Below are 15,515 nucleotides of genomic sequence, written 5' to 3'. Positions count from 1 at the left end.
GACCCCCTCACGTTGCAAGCTAGTCTTCAAATCAAAGAGTAGGATCTATTATCTCAACTGAACTTAAGTTTCGTTTAATGGCGATTATGTCTATGCGACGATTGCTATTACCATCTGCTACGCAATGGACTTCCTCATAGACCTCAAGTTTCTTGGATTGCAGACTGTTAGCTCTCATGGCTCTGACAGAGTTGTGTCATTTGATGCGTAGTAATTCCCCTAAGCAAATTTTCCGAACACGTAAGGGAGGACTTCATACGCACTAAAGGATCTGCAGTGAGCTGTGCTCGTGGAATGTCCAGGAAGGTAGCCTACTGGATTGACCATTGGCGTAATTTTTAACATGTCTCGCAATTCCGAGCTTGCGAGTCCAGAATGGTTCATTACCCAAGAGCTAGCGATGGCAATTGCGCAAAAAAATGGAACAGCTCTCCCTTTATGAGGCCTCAAATTCTCTGTCTTGAAGAATATATCTATTTTTTCTTACTGTGACTGATCTGTCTTCACTATTAATTTGGAGTTCATTAAATCAACGAGTTTTTAAAGCGTGGTAGTCTCGAACAGCATTCACATGCAGATTATTTCTATAATTTATTTTTTGTGTAACAGGAATAATATAGACTAAATAAATAGTAGGAATTGCTGGAATGGTTTTAGTACCGGTATTACTCTGTCAAAGAACGTTGATACAAATCATATTCCTGAAATCCCTATCACAAAGGAGGAACGAAGGTCCCCTTATAGGAAAACCGTGTTATTTTTTGAAACTTGTTAGTATAAGTCATTGCCAGTATCGTAGCCAGGATCGGCCGATAGTGGTAAGGGGATGAGGTTACAGTTAAAACATGATAGAACATGATGGAGCTACTTGCAAGGACACTGATACAAGCGAATTATGTTGATATTCAGACTGCAGTACACTACAAATTCTTATATTAAAATACATAACAAGAACAATAGATCAAGGTCAACAGTTTTACAGCGATTGGTATGTTCAGTTTACAATCTAAATCCAATTTTTGAGGCTTCTTAGAAAATATATTCGGCAGATCTGTTGGTTTTGCAATTATGTCTCTGAATGATTTAGTTTATTGTCAGTTTTTCTTTATTTTTGTAAAATTTGCAAGGGGGTCCAACCCCCAGTAATCCCTCTTTGGCTACGCCCCTGGTCATTGCTAACATAAGCCTAGCTACAACATGATTTTTATTTTCTCTCCTCAGTTATCTAATATAAGTTAAATTCCGTGAACTACGGAGGAATGTTTTGCGAAAAGTTATAGATGAAGAAGCACATACTTCACTGAAGTCTTTATTTGCAATTCCCTCATGGTAAATACATACTTCTGATGTATTTGTTTTAATATATCATGAATACAAAAAAATGCGTTGTCAACTGCATCAGATGAAGTTTGCGGGATAGGAATTTCGGGTAGTTGAACATTTTGCATGTAATCAGAACTAATAGAGAACACATGAGGATACTCTCTTCTGTGAGCCCATCTGTAGTGTACTATAACTCCGCAGCAGGATATTTTTGGTGGCAACACGTAAGTGAGGGCTTTGCAGGTATAACAGTGTGATATGCTACAAGAGTCTCAGTCAGTGACAGCGTGTTACATTCTAACTCCAGGCTCTGTTTCTAACGCGCTGGTGCATCTGACTGGAGTTTATAAAGCATAACACTTTGAAACTACTCACCCACACAGCGAAACTGAGAAGTTTATTTCCAAAAAGTACCAAACTCAAAAGTAAAAGTTTACAGGAGAGAGGAAAAACGCTCAGAGTATAAAATTTGGAGTGAAAATTTATTTTATCACCTTTATTATAATAAGATAGAATAAATGCATTACTATACAAATATATGGGGGGGGGGGGAAATATCAGTACAGTTATTTTGGAACTGTTCCAGACTTTGAACTGTTCTTAAGATGAACAGTACGCCGCAGCATACTGTTCCGAAATACAGTAAGTGTTCCAGCGGGATTGTTCTAGCAACATCCTGTTCCGATATAACTGTGTTCCCTTATCCGTAATGCCTGCGCTCCAGCGGGATTAGTCTAGCAATATCCTGTTCCGATATAACAGTGTTCCATTAACTGTATCGACTGCATTCCAGCGGGATTAGTCTATCGATGTTCTGTTCCGATATAGGAGTGTTCCGTATCGCCTGCGCTCCAGCGGAATTAGTATATCAATATCCTATTCCTAAATAACAGTGTTCCGTATCGCCTGCAGTCCAGCGGGATTAGTCTAGCAACATCCTATTCCTAAATAACAGTGTTCCGTATCGCCTGCAGTCCAGCGGGATTAGTCTAGCAACATCCTGTTCCGATATAACAGTGTTCCGTATCGCCTGAAGTCCAGCGAGATTAGTCTAGCAACATCCTGTTCCGATATAACAGTGTTCCTTATCGCCTGCAGTCCAGCGGGATTAGTCTAGCAACATCCTATTCCTAAATGACAGTGTTCCGTATCGCCTGCAGTCCAGCGGGATTAGACTAGCAACATCCTGTTCCAAAATAGCAGTGTTCCGTATCACCTGCAGTCCAGCGGAAATAGTCTATCAATGTCCCGTTCCGATATAACAGTGTTCCGTATCGCCTGCAGTCCAGCGGGATTAGTCTAGCAACATCCTGTTCCGATATAACAGTGTTCCGTATCGCCTGCAGTCCAGCGGGATTAGTCTAGCAACATCCTGTTCCGAAATAACAGTGTTCCGTATCGCTTGCAGTCCAGCGAGATTAGTCTAGCAACATCATGTTCCGATATAACAGTGTTCCGTATCGCCTGCAGTTCAGCGGGATTAATCTATCAATATCCCGTTCCGATATAATACTGTTCCATATCACCTGAAGTCCAGCGGGATTAGTCTAGCAACATCCTGTTCCGATATAACAGTGTTCCGTATCGCCTGCAGTGCAGCGGAATTAGTCTATCAATATCCCGTTCCGATATAACAGTGCTCCGTATCGCCTGCAGTCCAGCGGGATTAGACTAGCAACATCCTGTTCCAAAATAGCAGTGTTCCGTATTACCTGCAGTCCAGCGGAAATAGTCTATCAGTGTCCCGTTCCGATATAACAGTGTTCCATATCGCCTGCAGTCCAGCGGTATTAGTTCAGCAACATCCTGTTCCAAAATAGCAGTGTTCCGTATCACCTGCAGTCCAGCGGAAATAGTCTATCAATGTCCCGTTTCGATATAACAGTGTTCCGTATCGCCTGCAGTCCAGCGGGATTAGTCTAGCAACATCCTGTTCCGATATAACAGTGTTCCGTATCGCCTGCAGTCCAGCGGGATTAGTCTAGCAACATCCTGTTCCGATATAACAGTGTTCCTTATCGCCTGCAGTGCAGCGGGATTAGTCTATCAGTATCCCGTTCCGATATAACAGTGTTCCTTATCGCCTGCAGTCCAGCGGGATTAGTCTAGCAACATCCTATTCCTAAATGACAGTGTTCCGTATCGCCTGCAGTCCAGCGGGATTAGACTAGCAACATCCTGTTCCAAAATAGCAGTGTTCCGTATCACCTGCAGTCCAGCGGAAATAGTCTATCAATGTCCCGTTCCGATATAACAGTGTTCCGTATCGCCTGCAGTCCAGCGGGATTAGTCTGTCAATATCCCGTTCCGATATAACAGTGTTCCGTATCGCCTGCAGTGCAGCGGGATTAGTCTATCAATATCCCGTTCCGATATAACAGTGTTCCGTATCGCCTGCAGTCCAGTGGGATTAGTCTATCGATATCCCGTTCCGATATAACAGTGTTCCATATCGCCTGCAGTCCAGCGGTATTAGTCTAGCAACATCCTATTTCGAAATAACAGTGTTCCGTTTCGCCTGCAGTCCAGCAGGATTAATCTAGCAACATCCTGTTCCGATATAACAGTGTTCCGTATCGCCTGCAGTCCAGCGGGATTAGTCTATCAATATCCCGTTCCGATATAACAGTGTTCCGTATCGCCTGCAGTTCAGCGGGATTAGTCTATCAATATCCTGTTCCGATATAACAGTGTTCCGTATCGCCTGCAGACCAGAGGGATTAGTCTAGCAACATCCTGTTCCGATATAACAGTGTTCCTTCTCGCCTGCAGTCCAGCGGGATTTGTCTAGCAACATCCTGTTCCGATATAACAGTGTTTCGTATCGCCTGCAATCCAGTGGGTTTAGTCTATCGATATCCCGTTCCGATATAACAGTGTTCCATATCGCCTGCAGTCCAGCGGGATTAGTCTAGCAACATTCTATTCCGAAATAATAGTGTTCCGTATCGCCTGCAGTCCAGCAGGATTAGTCTGGCAACATCCTGTTCTGATGTAACAGTGTTCCGTATCGCCTGCAGTCCAGCGGGATTAGTCGATCAATATCCCGTTCCGTTGTAACAGTGTTCCGTATCGCCTGCAGTTCAGCGGGATTAGTCTAGCAACGCCACGATCTAGGTGCTTGAGAACCTCACAACCACTGTTGGTTGGCTGACTGTTTGGACGCCAGGAGAATGTGAGTGAGTGCTAGTTCTCTCCACCGGTTTCGATATTATTTGAAACTACAGTAGTCATTGGGTGCAATGAAGAGCAGGGACCAGGGAAGGGAATCCGCAAAATATGAATACGAAAGAGGCGCGCGTCTTAGTCCGTAATCAGATAGACAGCGAATTAGCGATAAGTATCCATGACATGACACCGAATATTAATATTTGTTCATGTTTAATTCTCCCTGCGTTTAATCACGCACACTCTCAATTACCGTACGACTTTTTTTATGTCATCGCCATAAGACTTTTCTGTGTCGGTGCAACGTAAAGCGGATTGTAAAAAAAATACTTCATCGCGTTTTAGCAGCTTGTGTTGTGATAGCTGCAGTAATTTGTTATTGAGATGTATTAGAATATATTCTAATAAGTATTTTCAGTTTTTAAGTACCGTCAGACGAGTAAATGTAATTATCGGATATGTGAAAGGCTTATGTCATTCACTGCTGTTCATAGCACACAATGACTACTGAAGTTTCAAAGAATATCAATGGCCACAAGTGCAGCTTCACCTAGCAAGTCTCTAAGTCATCATGTCATCAGCTCTGAATTCCTGCATCCTACTCTCATTGCTCCTAGTACCCTCTGGAAGTATATATCAGTTTACCTTGTTTAGGGTAAACTACCCTAAAAATCATCCAGTTAAATAAAGCATGAAACACGCAGTGGAGGAAACAATTTTCGAATTAGAATACACGAGCACGTGGTTTGTTCATATTTTCTCTAATTACCCTACCTCCTAAACCCTGAAATGTTATTTTTGAACTGTTATTTGGAACATAGTATTTTTCCGGAACAGGAACAAGTGGATCCGCTCCATGAAAAGAACAACTTCATCCATCTCTAATACAAAGTATTAATGTTAAAACGTTTACAGTATGCAAAGAAAAAGGATGAATTTAATACTTTCTGGGACTGAAACTATAAATACTTCCATCCGAAAGTCACAAATTTCACTGCAGTTTTCAGAAAACTGACTATTTGAATACCCAATAATCAAAATTGTGGTATATACAGTGAAGGCACATATTAGTTAAATAATATTAAATGAAATCATCGAACACAACAATTTAAATTAAAGGAAGTGTTCTGTTTCTAATGGTCACATGCCCCAGATATGGCTCCTTCTTGGCTGCATGGCTACGTATATTTTGTCCAATTCACCCCATGGTATTTTGATACCGGTACCTATTTGCATGGAACGTGATTTTCAATGCCCTGTTTGACACGAATTTGGGCCAAATCAACTATTTATCTTTCTTCCACGTTATGGTGCTTCCTACCAACGCATGTTTCCCATCATCATCATCATGAAAATCCTTTCAGTCATTCGACTGGGTCAGGAATGGAGTGAATGAAGCCCCGATCTAGCGGCGAGAATAGGAATTACGCCGGCTGCCGAAGCCTGTCGCACTCCTCTGGGGCAAAGATTAATGAATGAAAGATGAAATGAAATAATATTGGAGAGTGTTGCTGGAATGAAATATAACAGGGAAAACCGGAGTACCCGGAGAAATACCTGTCCCGCCTCCGCTTCGTCCAGCACAAATCTCACATGGAATGACCGGGATTTGAATCACAGAACCCAGCGGTGTGAGGCCCGCGAGCTGCCCCCTGAACCACGGAGGCTCTATCATCATCATCATCATCATCATCATCATTTTTGGTACCTTTTGGAAATAAGCTTGTCTACTGTGCTTAACTCAGTTTTCCTTTTGTTAACATGTATCGATTATGTAAGAATGTAGCAACGACAGCTATACATACCACCACCTTGGCCAGACTCCTCCCTTTCTAGTTCTTTGTCAGCATCATCCAGTATGTCCTGGAACAAAACGCTGAAATATGTAAATTCCTTACTCTCAGTCATATAGAGGAGGTTTACAAATCCAATGCATGAGTACTATAATGGTAAAACATTCGTCTGGTGGGGGGGGGGGGGTGAGCCATATCCTCTCAACCCCTCCAGATACTTGAATAATTTTAAAATGATTTCTGGTAGAATTCCAGCCAATATCGACCATACATGATGAAATGTGAGGGAATACTTAGAGACCGGATGTTGAGACGAAATACAGATTTACCACTAGTACTGTACTTCACTGCTTTTGCTGGCAGGACCTAGTGTTTACAGTGCACTATGTCTTCTGGTATAGGCTAGAGCAATCTTGTTACTTTCATAGATCTGTCTCTGTCTTATCCTTGGCTTTGACAATATGAAACTGACTGAGGGATGAGCGATGCTAGTAATGCAAATCCTTATGCAGCCAGTCCCTGCTATGAATGGTGTGAAAATATTGCTCATAGGGTCGGTTGGTGTATGCATTTCAGTGGGCTTGGCAGACTGATATGTAATAGCAACTCTGGCTCGGTGAGGAAAGCAACGGGAAACTACCTCACTCCTCATTTCCCTAGTACACCTCTTCAGTGATGCCTAGGCCATCTATGACAGCTGATGGCAGAGTTGTTGAGGATCCCACCAGCGGCATCGCTGACGGACTGAACATACATACTGTACCAGGCAGGCATAGGCCCTGGCACATACGAGTTATAAATTTTATTTTTGAGCATACAATTAAGTACCGATGCATAAACAGCTGTGTGAGAGAATGTTCTCGTCTCATTGTACTGCACGAAGGGGGAACGCAAGTCGAGCGAGGTCAAGTGACGTCACCGCTGCCTGTAGCTTACCTCCCCTTCGGAACTTTCTCGATTATTTTATGAACTTTGTAACGCCTGGACCGATAAACACGAGACCAACGGTGAATTGTAGCTAATATTCTGGAAGTAAAATCCTGCAAATTTGAAATCAATCCGTCCAGTGGTTTACGAAATATGATAATTTAAAGTTGGAAAGGAATTCTCGCCCCTTCATCACCTGATTTCGAGCGCTGCTGGCAAGACTTGTATAAATAGGTCACTAGGCCAAGGCCATAACCAGTGTGCAGAGAGTACAGTGTGCAGTGTACAGTGTGTGCAGTAAGTGTGCCGTAAGGACAGTATGTTCCGTCGCGACTCGCGAGGACATAGTCGTGGCCACACTCGAACGCTGTTGAAATGGTACATCAACGTCGTACGTAAAGTTTCTGCCGCGCCGCGACGACGGAAATATTCTAGATATTTCTCCGACTGAATTGTCGTAATATATTACTTGTAAATTTGTTAACCGAGTGAAGCTATAATTGGAAGTGAGAATTGAAGTGTCCAATATTTTACTGATCAGTATACGACATCGCGAACTTTACCAATTTCACGTAATTCTGAACTGTGATAATAATCTAAGTCATTGCGTGTGGTGAACTGAAACCCTAATTTAAGACCATTTCTATCAATCTAAGACATATTTCTCTTACGATAATATAACAGTGAACTGTATAAGACATTATTTCACTCGACATTCGTCCCATAACAGGGCTAGAAGTAACTATTTTTCTTGTGCACTTTCTCGATTTTTCGATCACCACTGTGATAAACCAAGTAAACATTAAGGACTTTTTATGACTATATTAAGTAGTACAGACTAGTGTGGTGTAAATCCAGCCATAAAATCGCCTTAATCTGTGAATAATATTATTTCAGAGACTGTGGTAGAGACTGTTATAAATCACATTTTTCAAGTGCTTATGGACGGTGTTCATTACTTTTACAGTCGAATCTCAGACATAATTATTGACAATTATGAACTGTGTTAAATCTCAAACCCATGAACTGTGTATATAAAAACTGTGTTTTTCGTAGCATGGACTGTGAATGCTAATTCAACACCGTAAAATCATTATAAGAATAGAACTGTACATTACAACTTATGTCGGTGTGTAGTATTAATATCCGTGATATTTATGAATTCAATAGTGCCAATTGAACTTTCCGTGTTCCGACATTACCTCCAAAAACAACGGAAATCTTGGCAAAGTGCTACGAGATCCTGCTACATCGAACGTCGCTTCCAACGAGGGATTTACGTGGTTTCTTCAGTTATGGTACCCATCGAGGAACGTCGACGAGGGAGATTGACGTGGTATCTTCACTGAACGCCGCCGGTGCTGAGTTCGAGCCTTGGCCGCACTCTGCGGAATGTTCCAGAGACCAAGTCGCCGTACAGCACAACTCCAACACTTGTAAGCAGATCTTCTCGTATTCTGAGTGAGTAATCCAACTGACTGACTTTTTACAAAGCACTTAGTTCATTACAGTGCTCTAACAAGTGTTTCGTATGAATATCAACTCGTAACTTATCATCATTTAAAAGAAATTCATATTTTGCTTTTAAACTATAAAGATCTTTTCAAATTCACTAATTAATTGAATTCACTTTACCTAAATGAACTTTAGGATATACAAGTGCTCTATTCATTTCATTTTTCAATTCAAACGAACTGTAGAGACATACAGCAAGTGATCAAATATTTGATTTAATTTATCAAACTTTTCATGACAGTGTGTGTTCATTTTATGCTCTAAAAATTAGAAAGACTGTAGGTCAGCACCATAAGTGATGTACTGGATAATATTCAAGGTGCTAAGTGATATTTTGTGTTTGCATTTAAATTAGATGAACTGTAGGTTGTACATGATCTATGAAAGAGTAATAATTATTTTGGACATCCTCAAGCAAATAGACGTCACAGAAGATCGTAACATAAATCTTTTATTTTGCACTTTTTGGCAAATATTAGCTAGAAATTTGAGTTTGCAATTCCAATTGCAGGGTGATATTTCTGTGGATATTGTTAATAAACTCTTTCAAAAAGATTTACCATCTATTATTCGCCCTGCGATATATCCGTCTCTGTACCTGCTCCAAAATCAACCGAACACTACCTGCGATCCTTCCCATGCTCTAGCCCCACAATCATTTCCCGGTACAATACATACATACTGTACTTCAAGTATTAAGTGGAACGTTTTGTTTTGGAAATTGAACGTTCAACTTTCCGTGCAATTCTTGCTGGTTTTTAATACAGGAAGCGCTTCCAATTTGATTGCTGAATTTAAAACTATCCGGTTGCCCTCCATTTTCAAAATACGAGTATGTAGGTGGTGGTGCTGGTTAGAAGTGAGGTGATTCTTATTTCAAGATTATCACCCCATCGTAAGTATATACTACGAAAGGGAGAAAAAATGATGCTATGATCTTTCTAGGAGTAAAGCTTTTGGCTTTAAAAAGAAAAAGCTTAAAGTGGTTGGTTGGTAGTTTATGGTGATTTCTTCTTTAAATTCTGGTAGTTTGACGTCACACGAACTCTGGTACGATTTGGACAACGATGGAATAAGAGTGGGCCATGACTGGGAAGGAAGGAAGGAAGGAAGGAAGGAAGGAAATGCCTGTTCTCTGTTAGAAACTGAAGGGTTTCTTGAAAAAAATCAAGAATTACAAAAATAATGAGTTAGAATAGGAATAACAGGATGCATATCTCCCAATGTGCACAACATATTCTACAAAATCAGCCATAGTCACCAAGTTACAGCGGCATGGAATATTGGTTCTTCAGTAAAAACGACCAATAGGCCTATCAGATGGGTTTCCAGCAAGAATAATGATAGTCAAATGACAATGGTTGCCTTTGCTAGCAAGCCACAACATTTTCCACCATCTTGTGTTTGGGCTATTAGTTGTTACTAACTTTCCATTGATTGAGAAGAAAAATTGAAACTACTTCATCAGAAGTACCAAATGAGTGAAATGAAATAATAAATCAAATTAGTCTAATCAATCAGTCTGATCTGCATTTAGGGCAGTCGCCCAGGTGGCAGATTCCCTATCTGTTGTTTTCCTAGCCTCATCTTAAACGATTGCAAAGAAATTGGAAATTTATTGAACATCTCCCTTGGTAAGTTATTCCAATCCCTAACTCCCCCTCCCATAAACGAATATTTAACCCAATTTGTCCCCTTGAAATCCAGCTTTATTTCCATATTGTGATCTCTCCTACTTTTAAAGACACCACTCAAACTCATTCCTCTACTGATGTCATTCCACGCCTTCTCTCCACCGACAGCACGGAACATACCACTTAGTCGAGCAACTCGTCTTCTTTCTCCCAAGTCTTCCCAAACCAAACTTTGCAACATGTTAGTAACGCTACTCTTTTGTCGGAAATCGCCCAGAACAAATCGAGCTGCTTTTCTTTGGATTTTTCCATTTCATGAATCAAGTAATTCTGGTGAGGGTCGCATACACTGGAACCTACTCTAGTTGGGGTCCTACCAGAGACTTATATTTCTTCTTCTTTATATCGTTACTACAACCCCTAAATACCCTTATAACCTGATTACCCAAATTAATATCTTTCCTTATATTAACACCCAGGTACTTACAATGATCCCCAAAAGGAACTTTTACCCCATTCACGCAGTAATTAAAACTGAGAGGACTTTTCCTACTTGTGAAATTCATAACCAGACTTTTAACCCCGTTTATCATCATACCGTTGCCTACTGTCCATCTCACAACATTATCGAGGTCATTTTGCAGTTTCTCACAATCTTGCAACTTATGTATTACTCTGTGCATAATAACATCATCTGCAAACAGCCTTATCTCTGATTCCACTTCTTTACACATTTCATTGATATATATAGGAAAACATAAAGGTCCAATAATACTGTTTTGAGGAATTCCCCTCTTAATTATTACAGGTTCAGATTAAGCTTCGCCTACTCCAATTCTCTGAGTTCTATTTTCTAGATATATAGCAACCCATTCAGTCACTATTTTTTCTAGTCCAATTGCACTCATTTTTTCCAGTAGTCTCCCGTGATCTACCCTATCAAATGTCTTAGATAGGTCAATCGCAATACAGACCATTTGACCTCCTGAATCCAGAATATCTGCTATATCTTACTGAATTCCTACAAGTTGAGCTTCAGTGGAATAACTTTTCCTAAACACAAACTACCTAATATGAAACCAGTTAATTTGGCAAACATGTCTAATATAATCTGAAAGAATGCTTTCCCAAATCTTACATGTAATGCATGTCAAACTGACAGGCCTGTAAAGCTTTATGTCTATCACCCTTTCCTTTATACACAGGGGCTAATATAGCAACTCACCATTCATTTGGTATAGCGCCTTCATGCAAACAATTTATTTATTTATTTATTTATTTATTTATTTATTTATTTATTTATTTATTTATTTATTTATTTATTTATTTATTTATTTATTTATTTATTTATTTATTTATTCCTGACTTATATTTGTGGCGAAGTTAGGGCTCACGGCCCTCTCTTACACTTAACCACTATAAACAATAAAATTTAAAAATGTAAACATAAAAGTAAGACATAGAAATTCTAAAAGGAAATAATACTACGGACAGATAATTCTAAGACTAAGTTAGGCCTACATATCAGTACGACAATTAGAGTGACAATAATAATAATAATAATAATAATAATAATAATAATAATAATAATAATAATACTTGAACCAACGGGAGGCGAGAAGGCTGCCCAGAAAACTCGCCTACAAAAATATCGGAAAGCCTACGGTAGGGTTCACAACATATACAATAAAAAGTGCTTGTCCCGCCATGCAAAGATCAGACACTATAATACAGTAATCAAGCCCGAAGTCTTATATGCCAGTGAGACCCTTACACTAAATGGGAAAGGTGACCTAGAAAACATTTTAAAAGAAGAAAGAAAAATCCTGAGGAAAATTCTCGGCCCCGAAAGACAGAAGATGGATATAGACTGAGGTCACGCAAAGTGACAGAAGAGCTTTCCAACATTGCAGCAGACATCCGCAAAAGACGTCTGAAATTTTATGGGCACGTTCGCAGACTGCCGGCAAGTAGACTGACACACAAGATTCTCTCCTACATAGAACATCTAAAAAATATTCCATGGGTACTGGAAGTGAAGAAGGATCTGGAAAAAGCCCATATGGACTCAACTGACACCGCGGACAGAAACCTCTACAGGAAAAACATTAATGGATGGAAAGTGCAACCAAAGAACGAAGTGAAAAAGAAGACTGGAGCAAAGTGGACAGAAGAACGAAAAAGGATCCACGGAGAAAGGATGAGAGCTGTTTGGCAACTCAGAAAACAGAATCGTTAGAGCTTTGTGTGATCCATTGGGTCCATACGCAAATAATAATAATAATAATAATAATAATAATAATAATAATAATAATAATAATAATAATAATAATAATAATAATAATAATTTAAGAAAACCCATTCACACAACATACACACAATGACTCACACAATTCAGTTTTATGTTCTCAGGAAAAACTTTTGGCAGGCAGATTTGAATTTATGAGAGGAAGTAAGGTGCCAATGTCCACTGGGAATGTATTCCACAGTCTCGATGCAGTAACTAAAAAAGACTGATTGTAGGAATTCGTTCGACTTAGTGGAATTTCAAGTAGGGAACCAGAACGGGTACTAATTTCATGGAATGAGGAAAGGAAACGAAAATTAGAAGAGAGGTAAGTAGTGTTCGTCGAGAGCACTTGGTAAACAAGTGTCATTAGGTGAAAATTCCTTCGTTCATTTATGCGTAGCCATCCCAATGTTTTGAAATATGGTATAACATGAGCGTCATGTCGCAGTTGGAAGGCATATCGTATGCATGAGTTTTGTGCTCGCTGAAGTCTCAAAGCTTGTTCAGCATTTAGATTGACTTGTACCGTATCACAGTAGTCTAAAATTGGGAATAGTAGTACTTGGATTAATTTTAATTTAAGTTTTTGAGGAAAAGAATTCTTGTGGCGTTTCAGGGGATATAGAGCTGCATGAACCTTTCTACATACATTTGTTACATGTTCATTCCAGGTCAGATTCTCATTGATGGAGATTTCAAGATTAGTTACATTTTTAAGGTTCGGTACAGCAATGTCATTGATTTTGATTGGAAGAGGATTGATATTGCTTATTACATGTAATAATTTAGAGTTTCCTATGATAATACTTCGTGTTTTACGAGGATTTAGGATTAAGTGGTTGTTTTTTAGCATAGGCGGTAAGCCTTTCAATATCCGAATTAATATGCTGAACTGTTTCATGTAAATTGTTTGTAGTGGTGTGTTTGTATATCTGCATATCATCAGCATATAAGTGGTAGTTGCAATACTGAAGTGTGGAAGATATGCCATTAATATGCAAGACGAACTCAAGTATATACTACAGATATGGTACTATGTTCCAACCCATTGTCTTTAGTATATCCTCCGAAACCTTATCAATTCCAGCTGCTTTTCTAGTTTTCAACTTTTGTATATTACTGTAAAATTCATTGTTGTCATAGGTATATTTTAATACTTCTTTAGCATTAGTAACCTCCTCTATCTGGACATTATCCTTTTAACCAACAATCTTTCCATACTTCTGACTGAATACCTCTGCATTTTGAAGATCCCTTGTTGATTAATGATTCCTGAAATGTACTTCTTGGAAACTGTTTCTGGCTTAAAGTACCTATACATACCCTTCCATTTTTTAATAAAATTTGTATGACTGCCAATTATGCTTGCCATCATGTTATCTTTAACTGACTTCTTTTCTACATTAAATTTCCTAGAAAATTCCTTCAATTTCTCATTACTTCCACAACCGTTTCTAACTCTATTTTTTCACCTGCACTTCCTTCCAAGGACATTCATACCCGGGGGCAATGTGGGGCCGCCTCCCTCCCCCAGCTCTCAGGTAAAGGCAAAAATCTACTCTAGTCAGGTGTTTTCCATTCAAGAAAATGCTTTCAAAGTTAGTATTACGTAGAAGCGGTACTACCGTTCCCCACCAACACCGTGGGTTATTCTACCACAGAATACAGGTCGGCATTTATCTTCCAAAATATTAAAAATACTACGTACCCCAGGTGTGGCCCCCCACCCTACAAACTGTCATATGGGCACTGATACCTCCTTATTATTGTCTATAGTTCTCTCTTATAATACAGTGTCTCTTTACCATTCCTTACCACTGTTAAAAGTACAAACCTGTTTTCACATTCCTCAGCAATTGCTTTAAAAACGTTCCAGAGTCTATTTACATTTTTACTTACCGTTTCCCACCGATCATGGTTACATTTTTAAAACTCCCTAATGCCTGTTTTATCAGCCATGCGGTACTGCCTAATAGTTCTAATTTGTAGACTTTCCTTTCTAAGACATTTATTTCTAACTACGACAAAAAAGATTCATGATCACTAATACCTATAGAGCTCATCTGGTTTTACCACCACCACGTCCAGAATATTCTTCCCTCTAGTTGGTTTCATCACATTCTGCTTCACCTTCCTTTCCCATATTAACTTATTTGCCATTCGGGGGTCATGCTTCCTATAGTTCGCATTACCTTCCCAATTGACATTTGGTAAATTGAGGTCACCTGCTACAATCTCGTTCCTTTCCATATAGTTTCCCTCATAGCTGATTATCCTATCAAATAATTCAGAATCAGCGTCAGCTCTCCCTTTCCCGGACTGTACACTCCAAAGACATCAAGTTGCCTATTATCTTCAGAAATGAGCCTTACACCTCGAATTTCATGTTTGTCATCTTTAACCTTCTTGTAGCTTATACATTCTTCTTTCACCAGAATGAAAACTCTCGTTCCCACCTATCCTATCCCATGTCTACGATACACACTACAGTTCCGTGAGAAAATGTCTGCATCCATTATATCATTTTTCAGCCATGGTTCAACTCCTATTACAATATCTAGTAAGTATATATCTATTAGATTATTTAATTCTATTCCTTTCTTTACATGATTTCTACAGTTCAACACGAACATTTTATGTCATCACTACTTTACTTCCAGCTGCCTGTAGCCTTATCACTACTCCCTAGACCACCCCGTTTCCCTGAATATAACTCCCTATAACCCTTCTAAACAAATTTTCTAACATATGCACCACTGCCGTTTAAGTGAAGGCCATCTAAGCGGAGATCCCTATCTCCTACCTACCCATTAGGATCTAGAAATCTCATTCTCAGTTTCCCACATACCCATTGCATAGTCTCAT

General features: G+C 39.5%; 1 pseudogene; it reads right to left on the bottom strand.

Moving 5' to 3' along the window:
• Positions 1-6,261: 6,261 nt before the first annotated feature.
• Positions 6,262-15,515, bottom strand: part of LOC137498865 (uncharacterized) — a 50,547-nt pseudogene continuing 41,293 nt past the window's right edge.

This window comes from Anabrus simplex, chromosome 3 (genome assembly GCF_040414725.1).
Source record: "Anabrus simplex isolate iqAnaSimp1 chromosome 3, ASM4041472v1, whole genome shotgun sequence".
NCBI lineage: Eukaryota > Metazoa > Arthropoda > Insecta > Orthoptera > Tettigoniidae > Anabrus > Anabrus simplex.
The sequence above is the reverse complement of the archived record's forward strand: the minus strand, read 5'-3'. Positions and strand labels throughout refer to the sequence as shown.